Below are 22,147 nucleotides of genomic sequence, written 5' to 3' on the forward strand. Positions count from 1 at the left end.
CTGCAATCCCAGCACTTTGGGAGGCTGAGATGGGAGGATCACTTGTGGCCAGGAGTTCGAGACCAGCTTGGGCAACATGAGGAGACTCCTTTCTCTACAAAAAAAAAAAAGGGAAAGAAAAAGAACAAAAAGAAGAAGGAGGGGAGGGGGAGGGGGAGAAGGAAGAAGAAAGGAATCAGTGGGATAAGGGGTTAGAAGAAAAAGGTGGAGGGAATCAGTGGGATAAGAGGCTAGAAAGGTGGGATGGGGATGAATTATGGTGGCCAGGAGTCTGTATTTTATTCAGTGGGCATTGTGGAACCATGGAAGGATTTTCTGCAAGGTGAGGAGCCATTTGGGGAGATTAATCTGGCCAACAATGTGCAGGGTGGAGAATATGCTTCTATTACAGAAGGTGGACCCTGGACATTGTCTTGTTCCTTGTGGAACACTCTGGCTTAGTCAATGCTGTTAGGTGGAGCACGGGCCCTACTGTTTGAAATTTCTTTGAGGAAGTCTTAGGGGAGACCAAGGAAATCTCACCTCATACTTTTCCTCCTAACATAAACTATCCTTTATCTATTTCTTCTCACGGTAGCTCTGCTAAGTTGCTATTAAGATCTCTGTTTAGCGACGAGGAAACTATGGCTTGGACAAGTTAAAGGTTATGAGCAGTGAGGTTCCAGTTCAGGTGGGCTTGAAGCCAAATCTGAGCTCCCACCACCGTATTATGCTTTAACAAGGAGAGGGAAAGAAAAGAAACCACTGTGGTCCTGGGAGGGGTTGGCAGAGAGGGGAAATAGTGACCATCCGATGGATGCTGAATCCGACCCTCCAACCTCTGGCCACCATTCGGAAACTGGTGAGAGGCAGTGGGTATCTTCCAAAAATATTCGAAGACAGTTCTGCAGCTTGCAGGGGAGACGTGCATTCTTGCTTCTGAGGTATTCCTGTACTTAGAGTGGGTAGCAGTTTTGGCTCTTTTTCCAGTTGGAATTCATTGGTGATTGGGATGGTTTATCCCATGAATAGAATCAAACTATCGGAAACTGTAGTGCGTGAGTTTATAGTTTGTGTGCTGGAGCTTGACCAGATTTGAACATAAAGAGTTAAATTGGATATCTCCATAATAATTAATAGTGATCATAGCACCAAAAATAGCTGGTAACCGTTATGGAGAGCTTCCTGGCAGAGGGGACAGCTCAAAGGAAATCCTCAGAGGAAAAGTGGTAGCAAGAAGCAGACCGTCAGGGCCAGCCTGTGCATGTGGAGTGTGGGAGGAAATCATTTTTTGTCATCCAGGGGAAAAGATAGTGCCCTTCAAAATCAACCTTTCAGAACAAGTTATTTTCAGGCAGCTGGTTTTTGGGAAGGTGTTGGTTTTCAAGGTAGTCTGCTAGTGATGTGATTGAAATCAAGAAAGCAGCAATTTTGTTGCTCAGGTTCCGGTTCCAGTATGCTGGCTCTTTGAGTTTCTGTTATTTGACTTTTCACAAATACTGACCACACTGACATCTCCTCTCTCTTGTCCCCTTGTCTTTTCTGTGTTCCTGAAGGGGCAAAACACACCTTTTGAGGTCTGTGGAGCTTAAAAATGAAGTCAAAGGTGACTGGGTGACATAAACAGCTCAGGTAATTCAGGTCCTGCTGCTTCTGCCATGCTCCTCCTCCTCAAGCCAGCATGGCTCAGTTATCCACTTTGATGTCTACCCTTTTCCCACGTGCCTCCTCCTATTGAACTTGTTCTGTATACTGTTACCTCTCCAGTGTCTGCACTAGAGGACGGAGCGGTCTTTTCCGGCTTGCATACTGCAGGCTGACACAGTCTTAAAGGAACTCCCCACCGCACTCCGAGGAGGAGGAGCTGAGCCTTCCCGAGGTCACGTTACTTCTCCTGTACTGCAAAGGCAGTGCTCAGAGGACGTGCTGATTAAGGGAAATATAGGATCACTTCTTTTCCCATTTTCCATATGGAAAGAAGCTTTGAAAATGCAGTATGTGTTCGAGTCCATATGCTTCGAAATCTGTGCATGATTCTTGCTTTGCTGAATTGCAGAGGCTGATGCCATCTAGATGCTGCGATCCAGGGCCAGACACACCTAAGGGTCCCAGCATGAGTTTACATTTATGAAAACTTTTAAAAGTCAGTCTACCCTTTTAGGTCTTAATGGCCTTGCATAAATTTTTCTAGAAAATGCTCTTTAAAAAAATGATGGAGTAAAAAAGACTCTTAGATTTTCATAATTTAAATGTATCTGGAAGGTAATTTATCTGCAATTCACAGTTCTCTCGTTATCTGTTTTTTTACAGAAAAGAATATTACATTTGTATCTGCATCAAATTTCATGATCCTTGTAGATTTTTTTTTTTTAATTTTAAGACAGCATGTTTCACACATGATTAGATTACTTGGGAAGCATTCCTAGAAGTGATATGGCTGGGTCCAAAGGTGTGTTTTTAAAAGTTTTGATACCTATGGCCTAGCTGCTGTTTGGAAATTTTGTACCTATTTTATACTCCCACCCATAGTGCATGTAAGATGCAAAACACTATTCTAGATATTTCATATGTTTATTTGCTTTTTTCTTTTCTTCTCTCTCTATTTCTTTCTTCTCTCTCTCTCTCTTTTTTTTTTTTTTTTTTTTTTTTGAGACAGGGTCCTGCTCTGTTGCCCACGCTGGAGTGTAGTGGCATGATCATAGCTCACTGCAGCCTCTACCTCCTGGGCTCAAGTGATCCTCCAAAGTGCTGGGATTACAGGTGTGAGCCACCGCATTGCCTTATTTTACATGCTTCTTCATTTAATCCTCACAAAGCCTGATGAGAACAGAGAAGGTCAGTAACCTGCCCAAAGTCACAGCTAAATGATAGAGCTGGGGGTGAAAGCAGGCAGTGCAGCAGAGCTCCACGGTCCATGTTGTTGCCCACTCTGCACTTCTATGGCAGCAGACATGAGAACATGAGCAAAGAGAGGCTGTGATGAGACGCCTTCCTTTTGGGAGCCCTTAGATATGGATATGGCCTCGACTTTCACTCTCCTTGATTCATCAGATAGGACAGGTGCAGAATGCTTTTCCTGGGCCAAAGCCTATGGTCTTCACATTCTGTGTGCAGCGGTGTAATTTGGAAAGAAGCAATGGTCACTTTGGAGAGCCAGCCCCTTTCCTCAGCTCTCCTGTGCCCCTGTGCTGCTGTCATTGCCCCGTCACCTCTGCTGGCATCATTTCCCATGACTGCAGTGCTGGGGGGGACTTGGGCCTGGCCTAGGGTCTCTACATCACCTGAGGAGGGTCTCCAAATAGAATTGTGAAGGTTTCACAGTGTTTCTGTAGGGATTGCAGGCGTTAGACCCATGCTTGTCTCTGCTGCTGCATTTGGTGTGATGGATTTTGCAAAAAATGTGCTTGTTTTCATCGGGGCAGCGTAGGGTCATATTGGGTCAAAAGGCTTCCTCTTTTAGGAAAAGTCCCAGACAGCTGCTCACTTATCTTCTTGTTCCCTCCCTGCTTGTGGGGGATTTGTATTTTTAATTGTCTTTCATTCCGAACAAAGACTGAGCAAGCAGAAAGTGTTGAGAAGGGCCCCAGGGAACATTCTGGCTTTGTGTTTTCTTTCTGATCTGCCGGCCTGGCCTGCGGGACTTCAGTGCTCACGTTCCTCAGAGGAGGCGACAACCTGGGGACTAGTGTGGTGTCCAAGGCCAGCTGGGGAAGCACACCAGTTTCCTAGCAGTTCTGTTTGAGGATCAACGGCACATGTAGAAAAATACTGTTTCCCAGGGGTTTTATATTGCCAAGAATACCCCTGAAGATGAAGCCCATTTTTGGATCCTCAGTTCTCATGATAATGGAGTTTGATGACCTAGAATCAGCTTTGGCATGGGCTAAGCCAGAGCACCCTTTTAAAATGAGGATAGTAATGAGACCAACCCCATCGGGTTACTGTGAGGGTTACATGAGATAATGTATAGAGTTTAATGCTGGGTGCACCATGGGTGCTCGGTAAATAGTCATTGCTGTCATGATCCCCACCACCACTGTTATCTCCTAGACATCAGGAGAACATTTTTGTGAAGCCACTTTGGACTTTTGCATGTAATAAATAATTCAGTGCCTGCAAATGTAGACGCTGATTTAAGTACCTTGGCCGTTATGGTAGGAAGGTCTCGGGGCTCCTTCACCTTGACCCTCAATACCTTTAGTGTTTTTTCTTTCTTCACACTTTCATGGGGAAGTATGTGCCTCTCTGAACTGAGTTTTTGGCCGTTATGGTAGGAAGGTCTCGGGGCTCCTTCACCTTGACCCTCATTACCTTTAGTGTTTTTTCTTTCTTCACACTTTCATGGGGAAGTATGTGCCTCTCTGAACTGAGTTTTTCCCAAGCACCACAGAACCTAAACAGTTCAGTGCTTTTTATACTTCTCACGTTGCATGATATTTGTCGTTTGATTCAACATTACGTGATAAAAGAAATGGAGGAGGTAAACTTGCCAGACAATTCCTGTGTATGGTTTTGCATTTGTGCCTCTGGGTATTGAGTCTTTTCGGTTTGCACCGAGGCTTCCGCGGAGGAGTAGGGCATGTTAAATGGAGCAGTTGCTTATGTGCTCATCTCAGTGGATGACGTGGATGTCATTCATAGTGCACGCACAGCAACCAACAAATAAACAAATGTCATTTAACTTGATACTTGGAAGGGTATTTTTACAATAACTTTAGTTTTTTTTTTTTTTTTTTTTTTTTTTTTTTGAGACGGAGCCTCGCTCTGTAGCCCAGGCTGGAGTGCAGTGGCCCAGGCTGGAGTGCAGTGGCCGGATCTCGGCTCACTGCAAGCTCCGCCTCCCGGGTTCCCGCCATTCTCCTGCCTCAGCCTCCCGAGTAGCTGGGACTACAGGCGCCGCCACCACGCCCAGCTAATTTTTTGTATTTTTAGTAGAGATGGGGTTTCGCCGTGTTAGCCAGGATGGGCTCGATCTCCTGACCTCGTGATCCGCCCGTCTCGGCCTCCCAAAGTGCTGGGATTACAGGCATGAGCCACCGCGCCCGGCCCTAAATAACTAGTTTTTAAATCAAATATTTAGAATGTCATGGAGAAAGAACAATGATATTACAAATGCCATCATAAAGGAACCTTAGGGAGACTATTTCAAAGAAATTTTGAATCTAAATATTTAAAGCTTTTCTTATTTTATAAGTAAATATTTTATGTATTTGATTGGTAAGCTAAAGCACATACACATTGTTAGGTAAACCTGATTTAAAGGAAATAATACTTGTAAATGGCTGCTTAAGATATCAAATTTTATAAAAATGTTCAGGAAAAGTATTTTTCCACTTTCTAATAAGCAGAAATAGTTTGCATTACACTTTTTTTATTTCAGAACTAAACAGTGCTATTATTCACTACATTAAGCATAGTGTGTGCCAGATTAATTTGTAATATAAATACAGTTTAAGGAAAATGATGCTGATTTTTCTGTATAGCATGATAACAATAATATATTCCAAGGATTGAAATAACTTGAAATCTACTGCAAGCCCCAAATCCCTTATTTGCAATCCAAAACGCTGTGAAACTGAAAGTGATTATCGTGACTCATTTGGCAGGGTAGTCTGCCCTGAGTTGACATGAAGCTATTCATAGCTTTTATTTATCCCAATCAATGTGAATGTTCGTGTTTCGCTGCAGAAATATTAACTGTGTTGGATTAAGGGGTTCCGCCCTAGATAGTTTCCGGGGTGTTATGTTCCTTGGGGTATATGGTATATGTGCTGCATTATGTTGCTAACATCCACACACTTCTGAATTCTGAAGACTTTATCTGGCCCCAAGATTTTGAATAGAAGATGGCGAGCCTGCGTCAGTACACCTGGCCCCTACAACTAGAGGCTTCTCACATCCTGGTGTTTCCAGGAACAGTCGCTCTTTATATCTGTTTCAGGTGTTAGTATTAATGAGACCCCATTCACGGTCAGAAGTGCTGCATTTTGGCTTGGTCACCATACTGACCACATACCATAGTTCTTGGTAACGGCCAACGCGGTGTTGGTGAACATCAGTACGTTTCTAATGAATTCCCATGTATAAAATAAACAAGATCTACATAAACAAGATTCCAGATTGTATCTTGAAAACCTAAAATAATTTAAAGCATTATTGATAAGGTATCCCCGACTGCCTGTCTAGACAGCATTTCCCATGCATTGGTGCATGCTTCCTTTGATGGCAGTTCATCCTTCTCCTCACTGTGATTGCCTGTGTCCCTGTCTTCTCTTTCTAGGCTGCAAGCTCCTTCTCCCATTGCATATCACTATGCTGGGCGTGTATAGCAAGTTCATTATTTAGTCAACTAATATTTATTGAGCATTGGCCTCTGCCGTACTCTGAGCGCTAGGAATAGCATGCTGAACAAAACAGAATTGGCTTTGGTTCTCATGGAGATTCTTTTTTTTTTTTTTTTTTTTTGAGACGGAGTCTCGCTCTGTCGCCCAGGCTGGAGTGCAGTGGCCTGATCTCAGCTCACTGCAAGCTCCGCCTCCCGGGTTCACGCCATTCTTCTCATGGAGATTCTTGTCTACAGATTTGGGGGCCTGGCCTGGCGAGATGGAGAAGGCTTGCTGTCGAGTGACTTTGAAGCCAAATCTGAAAAATGAGTAAGAGGTAGCCTGTGAGAGGGGATGCTGTTGAGGCTGAGGGGTGACAGACGCAGAGCCTTGGGACAGACCCCTCGCTGGAGGCTTGTGGGGTAAGGAAAGGCTTTAGGCTTGTGGAATGACGAGAGTCTGTTTTTGCTTTTGGAAGGGTGTTCCGGCTGCAGGGCAGAGCTGGGTTGGGGTTGGCGGCCGAGGAGAGCAGTCTGAATGGCTGCCTGGTCCAGGCTTTGTGGAAGGAAGGAGCGGTTCTTCACCCCTGGTTTCGGTTTCTGTTCTGAGTGTGGTAGCTGTTCTTGGACAGTGCTGTGTGCTCTTCTCCGGAGTCTGAGGCCAGGGGAGTGACTGCAGTGTTCAGCCAAGTACGAGCCAGTGGAACTGCTGGTTATTCAGGCTTCCGTCTTGCACACGTCGAGGAAACGTTGTAAACAAGAAACTAAAAGCAAAGCCCTCACTCATAGTAGGTCTTCTCCGAGCCAGGTGCTTGAAAAGCTGTGGGAGTGGGAACTGTTGTCGTGACAGTGAATGAAACTAAGCTGGGAATGCCAGCTTTGGGGCGCTGGGAACCCTGAAGTGTCCTGCAGAGAACTGGGGGTGGAGGGGCCTCTGGAGGATAAACATCTAAAATTTGCAAATCTATCAGTGACCAGCGATGGCACTTCTGGCGCTTTTCTTCCACCTTAACTTTGAGGTGAGGCAGTGTGACTTGGAAACCAATTCTGGGCTTTAAAATATAAAATATAAATAACGTCTATTGAATTCGCACAGAAGTTTGACGCCTAAATCTGAGCGCTTTCTCTCAAATACGCAGGAGAGCTCTTCGGTGGTCTTGTTTTTCCTCTTCTACACAAGCGAACAATTTAAATGAATTATGGACCATCACTCCTCGTCTTCCCCAGGAAATGAAGCTTAGAGGCTCCTTGTTCAGCTAATTGTTGCTTGATGAAGCTGCCCCTTATGGACGGATAAAGTGATTGATGCATGTGCTTATTAATACCGTCCTGGTGCGCGGATGGAGAATAAACCGCCAGCAGCTTAATTTAAGCACCACAGAGGGGGTTTCTAGAGTTTGTTGTATTTGCAGAAAGGCTGTGGTCTTTCCCTCTGTACTGGAAATTACTTCCCTACCTGGCACTGTCTTTCTCGCCAAGTCGTTTTCTTTTGAGCTAATTTCAGACTTCCACCACGGTTCAACAACAGTACCAAAAATTATTTTTCTGCACCTTTGGAGAGTAACTTGCCAGTACTGATACCCCATCACTCCCGAGTACTTCCATGTATCTTTGCTGTGACAAAGACACTCTCCACTGAGAACCAGGCATGGCCATCAGAATCAGGAAACCAGCACCACTGCGTGAGCCACCCCCCACCTGCAGATCCCGTTCCTGTTGGAATGTCTCAGTCACGTCCCTTGTAGCAGGAGAATCTGATGCAGGGCTAGGGGTTGAATTTTGGTGCCCTGCCTCCTTCATTATTCCTTGACTTCCATGAACTTGACACTTTTGACAATGATAAGGCAATTATCTTAGAGAATGTCTATCCGTTTGGGCCTGCTGACGTTTCAGGTTATGCATTTCTCACAAGAATATCACGGCGGTGAGGCGTTCATCTTCTTGCATCCTTATAGGTGACACATGCCTTTGATTTGTCCCTTAATTGGTAACGTTCATTTGATCTTTTAATTAAGGAGCCATCAGTCAGGCTTCTCCATGATAAAGTTAGTCTTTTTCCCTTTGTTGTAAAAAATATTTTGTGGGACGTATTTTTGAGGCTATGTAAGTATCCCATTTTTCACCAACCTTTTACCCACTGGTTAGCATCCACTGGTATTTCTTGGCTGAGTATACTTTGATAGCTACCAAATGTCGACCTTCTAAGTCCATCATTCTTCCTGTGTTTATTCGTTTGCATTCTACTTGATGGGAAACTTTCTCATCCCCCTGTATTTATTCATAGATTCCAATTTTGTTCAATGACAAATACATTTCAGTGATGTGTTTAGGTGCTCAGATTTTCTTAGGTGTGGCCAGTGGGAGCCCCATCAGGTTGGCTTCTGTGTCTCTTTTCCTTATGTTGCTATTATCTTTTGAGCCCTTCCTTGTTTTCTGGCCCGGTCTTATCTTTTGCTTTCCCTGCCCCAGCTCTGGAGTCAGCCGTTTCTCCAAGGACCCTTGATTCCTTTTGGTGGAGGATGGTGTTTGGAAACCAAGATTTGGACACTGCCTGTGCTTGTTGCTGTTGGGGTCTTGCTGTTCCCAGGCCCTTTTAGTGGCAAGATTAAAGAATATGTGTATTAGTTACATACATACTTACACATATGCATGCTTTTTTTTTTTTTTTTGAGACGGAGTCTTGCTCTGTTGCCCAGGCTGGAGTGCAATGGCACGATCTTGGCTTTCTGCAAGCTCCACCTCCCGGGTTCAAGCAATTCTCCCTGCCTCAGCCTCCTCAGTAGCTGGGACTACAGGCGCGTGCCACCACGCCTGGCTAATTTTTTTTTGTATTTTTAGTAGAGATGCGGTTTCACCATGTTAGCCAGGAAGGTCTCGATCTCCTGACCTCGTGATCCGCCTGCCTCCTATGCATGCTTTTTTTACCTCTGTATTTATTTCTGTGTTTATTGAGATAAATGAAAAAGCACAAATTCCAATGAAGTCCTCCTCTTCTAGTGCCACAGCCTGGGTTATTATAGTTTTCTTTCTTTCTGTATTTGTAGCTTCCTTCTCCAGTAGTCAAAAGTCTGGCTTCCATTACCCTGGTATATAATATAATTTACTCAGTTGCCTGTGTGTATGTGGTCTTGTGTCCCCACTGCTGCCCCACCACAGTGATGATGCCCTCCTCACCTCCCTGCTCTGGCTCCCAGCCCCTGCACAGGGCTGTGGTCTCCCTCCTATGTCTATCCTCACTGCCCACATGGGCTTTCATATTCTGTGTGCTGGGTGGCTGCTGCCCCAGCCACCCTAACAGGTGCCCTCTTTCTGCCAATACCTACCCTGGCTGCACCTGCCCCTCCACCCCTAGTGTCTGTTAGTTTCCTGTGGCTGCCATAACAAATTACCACAAACTGGGAAGCATGAAACAACCGAAATTTATTCCCTCACAGTTTTGAAGGCCAAAAGTTGGCAATTAAGGTATGGACAAGGCTGGTTCCTATTGGGGACCCTGAGCGGGCACCTGCCCCAAGCCTCTCTCCCAGCTTCTGGTGGCTGCTAGCAATCCTTGGCCTTCTTTGGCTTATGGAGGAGTCACTCTAATGCCTGCCTCTGTCTTCATTAAACATTCTCCTTTCTACTATGTGTGTCTGTGTCCAAGTTTCCCTCTTCTTATAAGGACGCCAGTCATATTGGATTTAGGGCCCATTCTAATCTGATATGACCTCATTTAATTTGATTACATCTGCACAGACTCCATATGCAGAAAAGGTCACACTCACAGGCTCCAGGTGGACACGAATGTTGGGGGGCCACTGTTCAACCCAGTATATCTTTGCTGTGTTGCATCGAATGGACTTTTGGAGTAAATCATTCATAAAGGAAGGGTGGAGGAAGGAAGGGTAGAAGGAAACTCAGTTGTTTTGAGAAGAATGTTCTCTATTACTATATTGTTCTTCTTCTTCTTCTTTTTTTTTTTGTGATGGAGTCTTGCTCTGTTGCCCAGGCTGGAGTACAGTGGCATGATCTCAGCTCACTGTAACCTCTGCCTCCAGGGTTCAAGTGATTCTCCTGACTCAGCCTCTCAAGTAGCTGAGATTACAGGCACGCACCACCATGCCTGGCTAATTTATATATATTTTAGTAGAGACGGGCTTTCACCATGTTGGCCAAGCTGGTGTCGACCTCTTGAGGTCACGTGATCCACCTGCCTCGGCCTTCCGAAGTACTGGGATTATAGGCGTGAAATACTGTGCTGGCCTATTGTTCTTATTTTCTCATCTAAAATTAGGGCACCCTGCTGACATCAGGACAGTCTTAGAAAACTCAGGACTTAAGAGTGAGCACAGGATGGCACTTAGTGTGATGACATTGGGCTGTTCAGGAGACATGTTCACCTTCTGTTCTGTGCCATCCTGGCGTTGGGGCACACCCCCGACTCCCGACCCCCAAAGGCCCAGTTCCAGGTCAAACAGCTGTCTCTTGGTGCATGTTGTCAGCCCGGTGCAGGCTCTGAGTTCTGTAAGTGTGAGTGAACGGGGAACTCTGACTGTCGTTGGTGCTGTGGGGGAAGAGAGCAGTGTATCAGCACGTGGACTCAGCCGTGGGGAAACCACCATGGTGTGGAGGGCCTGGAAGTTTGTGCGTAGTCCTTGATTGCCCTGATGGTTAAAACCACCTGCTTCCCTACTTTTTTTCACATGATGTTCTGTGCATTCCTGCACAAATTAAATATTCTAGAGGGTAGTTCTCCCTTATCTGTGGTTTTGCTTTTAGTGGTTACAGTTATTCATGGTCAACTGAGGTCTGAAAATATTAAATGGGAAATTCCAGAAATAAACAATTCGTAAGTTTTAAATTGTGCACTGTTGCAAGTAGCATGATGGAATGTAACATCCCACCTTTTCCTGCCCAGGACATAAATCATCCCTTTATTGAGATAACGGGATCTGCTGTAGCCCCCATACTCCATTATTTGACTCTATTACATTTTCTTTCCACATCTTCCTACTGTCTGGTATTTGGGTTAGTCTTGCTATTATAAATAATGCTCTTTGAGCATCATTGACTATAAATTTGTGTCTGCAGAAACTATTATTTGTTAAATATTGACTATTGATGGATCAGGTACCAGGCTAGGCACGTCACACATCTTATTTAATCCTTACCACAAACTGTGTGGAAGTTATCCCGTTTTACAGAGGAGAAAACTGAGGCATAAGGGTCTTGGGTTCTGTTACCTTCTGCATTTGGTTCCTGAAGCAGTTCCCTGGGAAGTGGCTATGGTTGCCAGATGGAGACCTGAATGGCTTCTACAGATGTGGAGACGGCGACTAATACTAGGGGATTTCTGAAGCTTTAGGGCAATGGCTTGTTGATTTCTCATTTAAGGTCTCATTTTTATCACTACACTGTACATGAGATAAGGATAGGGACCTTATCTCATGTACAGTGTAGTGATAAAAAAGCGTCACTAGCCAAGGCTGGCTCCTGCCCACTTGTCATGGATGCAGGAGCCGCTGAGGTCTTCCCTGTTCTCTGCCCTGCCCTTAGGTGGCTGTGCTGTCCTGAAGTCATGTGGCTGTCAGACCTCGGGTGCCATCCTGCATCCTGCATTGCAGCTGCCATCCTACTCCATGATGAATAAGGATAGGCCTGTGAAGGGCCTAATCAACTCATTGGGAAGTTGCATGTTGCCAAATTAATGAGCTAAGGGTCAGACATGATTGATCATTAATTTGGCAACATGCAACTTCCCAGTGAGTGATTAGGCCCTTCACAGGCCTATCCTTATTCATCATGGAGTAGGATGGCAGCTGCAACAAACCATTTCCTAGGGCTGTCATCTGAGCAGGAGTTGTGGTCATAGACGAGTCTACACTGGCTAGGGAAAGCTTTCTGGGATGGGTAGATTTAAAACTGTCTCCTGGATTTCTCAAAGAACTAAAAATAGAACTGCCATTCAACCCAGCAATTCCATTCCTGGGTATATACCCAAAGGAAAAGAAATCATTCTAGCAAAAGATACCTGTACTTTTATGTTAATTGCAACATTGTTCACAATAGCAAAGATACGGGCTTAACCTAGGTCCTCATCAGCAGTGGACTGGAAAAAGAAAATATGGTATATATACACTATGGAATACTATGCAGCCATAAAAAGAATGAAATCATTCACAATAACAAGCATGGAGCTGGAGGCCATTATCTTAAATGAATTAACACAGAATCAGAAAACCAAATACTAGCACATGTTCTCACTTATAAGAAGGAGCTAAACACTGAGTACACATGGACATGAAGATGGGAACAAGAAACTGAGGATTCCAGAAGGGGAGAGAGAGGAAGTAGAAGTGGGGCAAGGGTTGAAAAACTACTTGTTGGGTACTATGTTCACTACTTGGACAGCAGGATCATTAGGAGCCAAAACCCTGGCCAGTATCATGCAATACACCCATATAACAAACCTGCTCATGTACCCCCTGAATTTAAAACTAAAAGCAAAAACAAAAACAACCTGTAATCCCAGCACTTTGAGAGGCTGAGGTGGGTGGATCACCTGAGGTCAGGAGTTCGAGACCAGCCTGGCCAACATGGTGAAACCCCATCTCTACTAAAAATGCAAAACTTAGCCGGGCATGGTGGTTGTGCATGCCTGTAATCCCAGCTACTCAGGAGGCTAAGGCAAGAGAATCGCTTAAACCTGGGAGGCGGAGGTTGCAGTGAGCCGAGATCACGCCCCTGCACTCCAGCCTGGGCGACAGAGCCAGACTCCATCTTAAACAAAACAAAACAACACAACCTCCTCCCCACCAACACACACACACACACACACACACACACAGTTATCTTCTGAAGACCAAGAGAGAAGTACTTGGTATCAAGTGGTAAAAAACAAACAGGGCTGAGAGATTTAAGTAGGTTGGAGAAAGGAGTTTTGGGGCACAGGGGTTTTGTACTTCTTAGAGGTCTTGATACTAAAAATGAGGTCATTTTTAGAGTGGGAAGCAAAATGGCCCCATAACGAAGTGTTTGCTCTTCATATGCGCTGAAATGGCAGGAGGTGGAAACTGACAAATACTGAAGATGCTTATTAGTACTTCAGTGGTTTTCAGCACCTTAAATAAATGCCCGTGTGACATTAACATTAAGATAGTGGAGTGTTTGCCTTCTGTGGGACTTACTTGTGCTTCTGAAATAGTTCTTCAAGTTAATCAGGTATGGGCTGGGCAGGGCACACTTTCCTCCCCTTCTGCCTTCAAAAGACCCTGTAAGCACCCAGGTGACCCTGCTTTATGGCAGACGCAGCAACTAACATGAAACAACTGGAGAATACACCCAGGTGATGCAAAGCTAGGAAAAAGCAGTTCTCTCTTGTTTTCTTAAAGACAGCGTGGAGGGGAAGGGGTGGCGAGAGGGCGAGTGTCTTTGTTCTGGAGTATGGGAGTGTTTTCCTGGTCCGGACGACAAGAGGAAAGCCCGGGTTGGCCACAGGAAACGCAGCATGTGTTGTTGATGCCAACTCGCCAGGGAAGTATTGAACGGGGAAGGAAGTGTGACTTTAGAAGGGGTTGCATAAAGGAGGCTGGGAAACTGCTTCCTGTGCACCAGGGCCAGCTCAGGGGCTGGAACGGTGCTTGCCAGGCTGTGGGGATCTTGCGGCCCTGGCTGTGTCCCCTTCCACACAGGCTCCCAGTGCAGATGCCAGGTCAGACGGAGGTATGGGGCCCTCTCTGCCTCTTGATGTGAAGCCCGGTTTGGCCTGCCTGTGCGAGCCTCATATCCAAAGGCTAAGTAAGGGCCTAGGACTCCAGTTCAAATACAAGTTCTGCCATTCAGTAGCTCTGTGACCTTGGGAAGTTACTTAACCTTATGTGCCTCAGTTTCTTCATCTATAAAATGGGGACCACAGTGGTACCCACGTTCTTGGGACGCTGTGAATCAGGCGAGCTTATCCTCTTAACGTGCTTAGAACGTGCCTAACACTGTTCAGCGTTTAATACTTCTTAGCTATTGCTAGTACCCTCATGGTGGAGGTTACTGACAATATCCTGGCAAGTGGGACACTCCCTTCTGGCCAGCTGGTATCATTTCCAAGGGTTTGCAGGTCTAGACCTGGATCAGGCAGTTACTCACACACACGCTCCCTTGCTTACCAACAGGTTGTGTTCCAAAGGTGATGAAGTTTGCAGAGTGTGCATCAGGCTTTTTAAAACGAAGCTTTTCTCAAAACAAAGCAGTTTCAGTGTCAGGCGCTCTACGGGGGTGTCCCCAGCAGGTATTTTCTTTCCACCGGACACCTGACCACTCCCTATGATTTGGAAAGATTGGAACTGGCCTGGAAACTATGTTTCCATCTTTGATGACAAAGCTTTCCTCATCATGCTAGCCACGTTTCAGGCATTCAGGAGCCACCTTGTTGACTGCCCTGATAGGTAACAAGCCAATTGTTGCAAAACGTCTACTGGAGAGTGCTGGTCTACACTCACTGGGTGTTTGCTGGGTGCAGAGTACAAGGCCTGTTTAGGCCTAAGGAGCGTTGGTCTCAGTGGATTAAAGCACATAACAATGAACCGGTGACTTGAGGGCAGTGTGAGATGCGTGCTAACTCACTGTTAGAGGCAGTGAGTTTTCTGACTTCAAGGGAAAGGGGCATATATGTGTCTTGTGCTGGCCAGGCCAGGTGATGTGGAAAAGATGACGTTTGAACAATCTTTCAAGGTATGGCTGGACGTTTCCAAGCTGGGCCTTTCTCCTGAGCTCCAGCCTCGCACAGCTAATAGCGCAGCCACCACCTCTTTTTGGGAATCCCAAAGATCTCCAACTCAGTAGTCCCCAAACCACTCTCAGTATCTCTCCTCAAACATTCCGCATCTTCTCTTGCGGAGTGGCACTCCCACGCGTTATAGTCTAAGAAAGGGAAAAAGGTCACACCCAGATGCGTGTAAAGAGGGAGGGGAGGCAGACATTCAGAAAGGAGAGCCTCGCAGATCTCTTTTCTCTGTGAAGCTGGCGGCAGGGAGGGATCTGAAATTGCACCTGTGGAAAACGGGAACCGCACCTGAGGAGAGGAAAGCGGGAAGATCTGCAGAGACTCTGAGAGCTCAGATGAGGCGATCAACCGTCCATCTGTTTTAAGGTGCTCCAGCCTATCACAAATGTTTGCAGTGTGAGCAAACAAGACGGAGGCGTGAGGCCCGTTTGTGGTGGGAAAGTGGTCAGGCCACTGTGTGGGAAGCAGAATGGGGCCAGGGCATGGGCATTCTAGGGAGCAGGGCAGGAGGCCTCTGTAGCTGGAATCCATGTTAACATTGCTGCCCGTGTTAATATATGGGCCTACATAGTCTGAGTAAGTATAGGCCTCCACTGTGTGGAATGTGGAAGGGGATTGCAGGGAGGGTGGCCAGGACAGGGATGCTGCAGCAGCTCGGGGCAGAGTGGAGCAGCCCCTGAACAGGCTGCAGTGGGAGCATGGAAGAAGGCCATGGGTAACAGGGATGGTCCAGTGGATGGAGACTGCACCCCTTGGTGGCTGACATGGCAATGGGTGGGGGGGCCAGGGAAGTGGCTGCTGAGCCAGGGAAAGTCAAGAGAGTGTCAGCAGAGAGGTCTGGCTGCTTTCCCATTCGTGTTCTTGCGCTGTGTTTCTTATATCTGCCTAGGGAACTGCCTTTTGAGAGTTTGTGGGGGCCTTTCTCAGAAGAGCACACATCTGGGTGAACGTAACACATTGCATGTATTTTCAAGGCTTGATCTCTGGATGAAGATCTGCTGTTCTTGTTAGTCTGCATTGAGAACTGTTCTCTAGAGTGACCACTGGGTCGTCTGCAGAACCAAGAGCCAGTGATAGGCAGGTGACTTTTGTGCACACACACATAGGGGCCCCAAGTCAGTTGGCTCGATTGGGGTTGTGATGCAGCCCACATTTCAGGTACCAGAGGAGTTTGTGGTCAGAGACAAGGTAAATTTTAGAAAGTAGCTATGGGAATAGCTTCCAAAAGGATATAGAAAACGCACCTTATAGGAAACTTGTGCATAGAATGGCAAATATGTAAAACTATGATCTGGATGATTTTCAGCCTGGAAAACTAGTTTTGTGGTATTTAAAAGCATTTTAGACTTTTAATTTCATATACATTTATATTTCATTAATGATGAAATCTATTCACCACTGGCCTCCTGTTTTCCCATGACTCAGCTGGAGATGTTTATTAAACATCTGGAATCTGGAAGTCCATTGGGTTAATGGATACTAAATAACAGTGAATTGCTTATCAAAATCACTCTAGGATAATAAAAAAAATCCGGTTCTTATTTCATTAGAGTGGGGTCAGGGACTTATTTTTCCCCCCTGCCTTTTTTTTTTTTTTTTTTTTTTTAAAGTTTTAAGGTGATAGCGTTGCAAGACAGTTTTGGGCTAGTGGTATGACCAGAACAGAAAAGAATAAAGGTGGGTTATGATGTATTTGGAGAGCAGTCCTGCCCCATCATTCATCCTGAGAAATCTACAGAGTAGGAGAATTCGTGGTTGAATTGCTTAAAACCTTCTGAGGAAGACTGGCTGGAGACTCCCGTTCTTAAATGAATCTATGACTTTCTAAAGTTCAACAAAACTTATAAAAATCAGTTTTGCGTTGGTGCAGATCATATGTACACTGAGAGGCATGCTTTTTACCGTATCTGGCCCTCCATCTAAACGTTAAACGTCTTTCTGATTTCAGGACTGGCAATGGCTGACTTCAGCCTTCAGGGTTCCATCAGAGTCTGGAGAGTGATTTGAAAGTCACAGGCAGAGCAGGATTAAGCATGGCCACATAGGAAGGTCTCAGGCTACCTCTCTAATATACAGGTCCTATTATCTTTGCTCTGAACATGCTATTTTCATGCCATGAAGTTCTCGTCCGTTTTATTTCTACCTCTTAGCACTCAGTACAGCTCTTAGGGTCTGCTTCTCCTTGTTTTCACATATCCTGTTTTCCTGCATCCTACTTCCCACAGCGTCCCCTCCCTGTCTGCACCATCCACGTGCTTACACACACCTGCACACACACCCTCGGGAGGCAGTCCAGCCTACTTCAATGTTTTTATACCCCTTTGACCCCAGGACCAGTGTAATATAATGTGATGTGACATTAAATGGAAGCAAATGTTTTGTAGAACAATGCTTACTTCACTTTGTTTGGGGTGCTCCCTCATTTTCCATTCTATCATATTGTAGATTAAAATTAAATTAAAAGTGCTGATCTTAATGCAATAAACGATCCCATGACCCTCTGATGGGTTGTTAACAGAGACTTGCAAAGCACTGGTCTAGAGGTTTCTGGCATATTCTTTGAAGTCAGACGGATCTAGATTTGAATGTTTGCTTTACCACTTAATGGCTGTAAGTGGAGCTTTGTAAGTAGCTTCATTTCCTCATCTGTAGAATGGAGAGTAGCTACTCTGCCTTATGTAGCTTGTTGGAAGATTAAATGAAATAATGCATGAAAGGCATTTGGGCTGAGGGTCAGGCTCCTAGTAAGGGCTGGAATGGTATTAGTGATGGGGATGACGATGATGATGTTCAATTTCTAACTCCAGCTTTCTCTCAATTTACATAACTTTCATGGAAATTCTTACTTTTGCTGAAGAAGCACACAGAAGTCATTGTGAGGGACTTGCAAGAAGAACTTGCATTTGGGAAAAGACTGTTGTGTGCCCAGGAAAAATTACTACTAAACACTGCTGTTAGATTCCTATACGCGCGTCATCGCGTGTTTTTTTTTTTTTTTTTTTTTTTTTGTACATTTCCATAGCCATTGTCCTGACCTGGAGCAGTAGTTTCTAGCTCCCCTCCTTCCCTCCATTTGGCTCTGTATAGAGTGCTGGATGGCTCATGAAACTAAGCATGGTTTTTCCCAAGTCACGCACTCAGAAGCTGTTAGCTGCCTGCATAAACAAGCTCAGACTCTAGCTGGGCGTCCAAGACCCTCCTGAGGTTCAAATCCTGGCTCCTAATCTAGAGGCGTGGGTGTCTTGGACATTTTCTTTTCTTTCTGACTTCTTCTTTTTTGTGGGGGCTGCCTTTTTGGTTATGCTTTTCCTCATCTCTAAAATGAGGATAATAGGCTGGGCATGGTGGCTTATGCCTTTAACCTTAGCACTTTGGGAGGTTGAAGTAGGAGGATCGCTTGAGGCCAGGAGTTTGAACCACCTGAGGCAACATAGGTAGTGAAACCCCTGTTTCTACAAAAATATTTTAAAAATTAGGCCAGGCACAGTGGCTCACACCTTTAATCCCAGGACTTTGGGAGGCCAAGGCAGGTGGATCATCAGGTCAGGAGTTCAAAACCAGCCTCACCAACATGGTGAAAACCCGTCTCGACTAAAAATACAAAAACATCAGCCGGATGTGGTGGTGGGTGCCTGTAATCTCAGCTACTCAGGAGGCTGAGGCAGGAGAATTGCTTGAACCTGAGAGGCAGAGGTTGCAGTGAGCCGAGATTGCACCACTATACTCTAGCCTGGGTGACAGAGCGAGACTCCGTCTCAAAACACAAAAACAAAAACAAAAAATTAGCTGGGCATGGTGCATGCACCTGTAGTCCTGGGTACTTGAGAGACTGAGGTGAGAGGATCTCTTGAGCCCAGGAAGTCAAGACTGCAGCGAGCCAGGATTGCACCACTACACTCTCGTGTGGGTGACAGAGTGAGACCCTGTCTCAAAAACAAAATGAAAAAATAAAATGGGGATACTAGTATTTAACTGGTTAGAGCTGTTATGAGAGTTAAAAATGATTGATGTGAAATACCCAGCGCTTGCTTCTCACACACCAGTGACTCTTATATAGAAGACACACATGTTGGTTCATAAGACAGTTGCTCTGCTCACATCAGCAAACACATCTTCAGTCCTGCTTTGGCCGCCGATACCAACCTTTTACCTCCCCTGGCTTGCCTGCCACCTTCTCCCTGCCTAGACAGCACCTCCCCATCCATTAAGGTCTTCCTTTGCCATAAAGCTTTCCCTTACCATAAAGCTTTCTCTTACAAGCCCATTTAACAATGATTTATGTATTCCTTATGAACTAGCTAACTTAGCTGGCAATTAATAATACACTACCTTCTGATCTTTATTGCATAGTCTTTGATTATTATAATTATAGGATTATTAGTTAGCTTTGTGTGATTTATCTCTCATATCCTTAGTTAACTTATTTGTTCCTTGAGGGTAGTGATCATATCTCACCCATCTTTGAATCCCCCACAGCACTCAGCACAGTTCCTTGTGACAATGTGTGTTTAATGAATTTTTGCTGATCCACTGGGTGACTGGGTACCAAGAAAAGGCGTTCCATGGCCGGGCACGGTGGCTCACGCCTGTAATCCCAGCACTTTGGGAGGCCGAGACGGGCGGATCACGAGGTCGGGAGATCGAGACCATCCTGGCTAACACGGTGAAACCCCGTCTCTACTAAAAAAAATACAAAAAACTAGCCGGGCGACGTGGCGGGCGCCTGTAGTCCCAGCTACTCGGGAGGCTGAGGCAGGAGAATGGCGTAAACCCGGGAGGCGGAGCTTGCAGTGAGCTGAGATCCGGCCACTGCACTCTAGCCTGGGCAGCAGAGTGAGACTCCGTCTCAAAAAAAAAAAAAAAAAAAAAAAAAGAGAAAGAAAAGCTCCAGAGATAATATGAATCCTAGGATAATGTTATGTTCCTCAAGATTTGATTTATATTTGCTTTTGGTAGTTCCAGGTCATTTTCATTTGATCAGGGATTGAGATGATTCAAAACTGGGTTTCAGCCTTTGATATTAGTTTATTTCTACTTAGTTGTATTACTTACAAAGCTTGTGGGGGTGTTTCCAGGAACCCCTTTTCCTAGCTGGGTCCTGTCTTCGATTTTTGTCTCCTTAGTCACCTGAGTGTGTCAGACGCTCTGCTCAGTTTCAAAGCCCCGCAGCCTCCTCTTCAGAAATGAGCAGCTGTCCCCGCGCTAGGATTACAGCAGCCCTGAATGTCAGGTTCACCGTCCTGGGGTTCTTTTTCTCCCAGATTTTGCCCCCCTAATTTTTAACTACCTTGTTAGCTCTCTGATGCATGTAAATGGATTTTAAAAATATATTTTGTCCATGTTTCTTAGCTAGTCAGCCTGAGAGTCAGGTCTGAATTACCTATTGCACCATTACCAGAAGCACCACCCCCGTCTCAGCTAAGGAATTTATTACCTTAAGTCCAGCAGGCACATTTAGAAGTCTCTGGAACAGAGAATTAACATGATTAAATGGTATTTTAGGAAGATGACTGTCAGTGGTATGCAAGACAGAGAGGAGTTTGGGAAGTCTCAGTAAGTAGAACAATTAAGAGGTCATCATAACTCAGTGCTTTCTAAAGTAAGATGAAGGCAGAGGTTAGAGTGGATAAGCCTGAGCTTTTCATGTTAGACAGGCCTGAATTTAAATGAGAGTCTTGGCTCTCTACTTACTAGCAGGTGGGAAAGGATAATAAAGTCCCTACGTCCTAGGGTTGTAAGGGTTAAATGACAAAACTTGTAGAAAAGCCTAGGTTTTTTATTTTTAGAAAGGGGCTCTTTCTGCCACCCAGGCTGGAATGCGGTGGTGTGATCATGGCTCACTGCAGCCTTGAACTCCTGGGTTCAAGTGACTGTCCCACCTCAGACTCCCAAGTAGCTGAAACGACAGGAGTATCCCACCATACCTAGCAAGAAAACCCTAGTTTTAATGCCTAGCACATAGTTAAGTGCTCTATAAGTGGTCACCGTTGCTCTTACTATTCCAAGAACCAAAATTCAGTTATTTGGGTGAAAATTCAACTTCATTGTTAATAGCACTAATCATGGCCATAGTACTGTCAACTTCATGGAGGATCAGTCGTGACTTACGAATCACAACGAATAGCTTGCATGCCTTATATAGCAGGCTTGGCACCAGTGATATTCTCAGTACCCACCGTGGGCTGAATTGACTTATGGCCAGATGCCACGGTTTTGAAACCAGTCCCAACCTCAAATCTCAAAGGTGATTTTTTTTTTTTTTTTTTTTTGAGACGGAGTCTTGCTCTGCCACCCAGGCTGGAGTGCAGTGGCCAGATCTCGGCTCACTGCAAGCTCCACATCCCGGGTTCACGCCATTCTCCTGCCTCAGCCTCCCGAGTATCTGGGACTACAGGCGCCCGCCACTTCGCCCGGCTAGTTTTTTGTATTTTTTAGTAGAGACGGGGTTTCACCGTGTCAGCCAGGATGGTCTCGATCTCCTGACCTCATGATCCGCCCGTCTCGGCCTCCCAAAGTGCTGGGATTACAGGCTTGAGCCACCGCGCCCGGCCTCAAAGGTGATTTTATAGATTGCCTCTCGTCAGGCTCCAGGGTAGATGCTTCAACTCTTTTACCTACTTTGAAGTACAGGTTGCTCATATATTAGGTTTGTAGGACCATAAAATTTTAGCATTTTACTTCTAAAAACAACCTGATGTACAAGAAGAGAAGCTTACAAAAAAAAATATCAAATTATGATTCATCGTATCATGGATAACCCCAGGAATCATCTGTTTAAAACGTCCCATTTTTCTAGATGATCAAAGTGTGGACAGAAAGATGGAGTGATTAGCCCAAGGACACACACCAGCAATGGCAGAGTCAGGGCCGTGGCACAACTGTCCTGACTTCTGTGCATTTGGTTCTTAGACAAACATAGCCGCTCTGTGTCATCTCCACTGAGTTACCTGCCTGCTCTAACTCGGTTCGAGGTTCACATGGCCTGGCTGTTAGTGCCTGTGGGAGGCTTGCCTTACAGAAAGACCAGCACGTCACCCTGACTTTCAGTAATGGAAGCTGGATGATACCTACCGAGTAAGCATCTTGCTTTC

The 22,147-nt window shown here is 45.4% G+C and overlaps 1 protein-coding gene across 5 annotated transcripts in view; it reads left to right on the forward strand.

The window, feature by feature from the left end:
- Nucleotides 1-22,147, forward strand: part of LOC105466581 (interferon regulatory factor 2) — an 86,706-nt gene that overhangs the window by 18,723 nt on the left and 45,836 nt on the right. The gene's annotated exons all lie outside the window — the stretch shown is intronic.

The sequence above is a fragment of the Macaca nemestrina genome, chromosome 3, assembly GCF_043159975.1.
Source record: "Macaca nemestrina isolate mMacNem1 chromosome 3, mMacNem.hap1, whole genome shotgun sequence".
In the NCBI taxonomy this organism is placed as follows: Eukaryota; Metazoa; Chordata; class Mammalia; order Primates; family Cercopithecidae; genus Macaca; species Macaca nemestrina.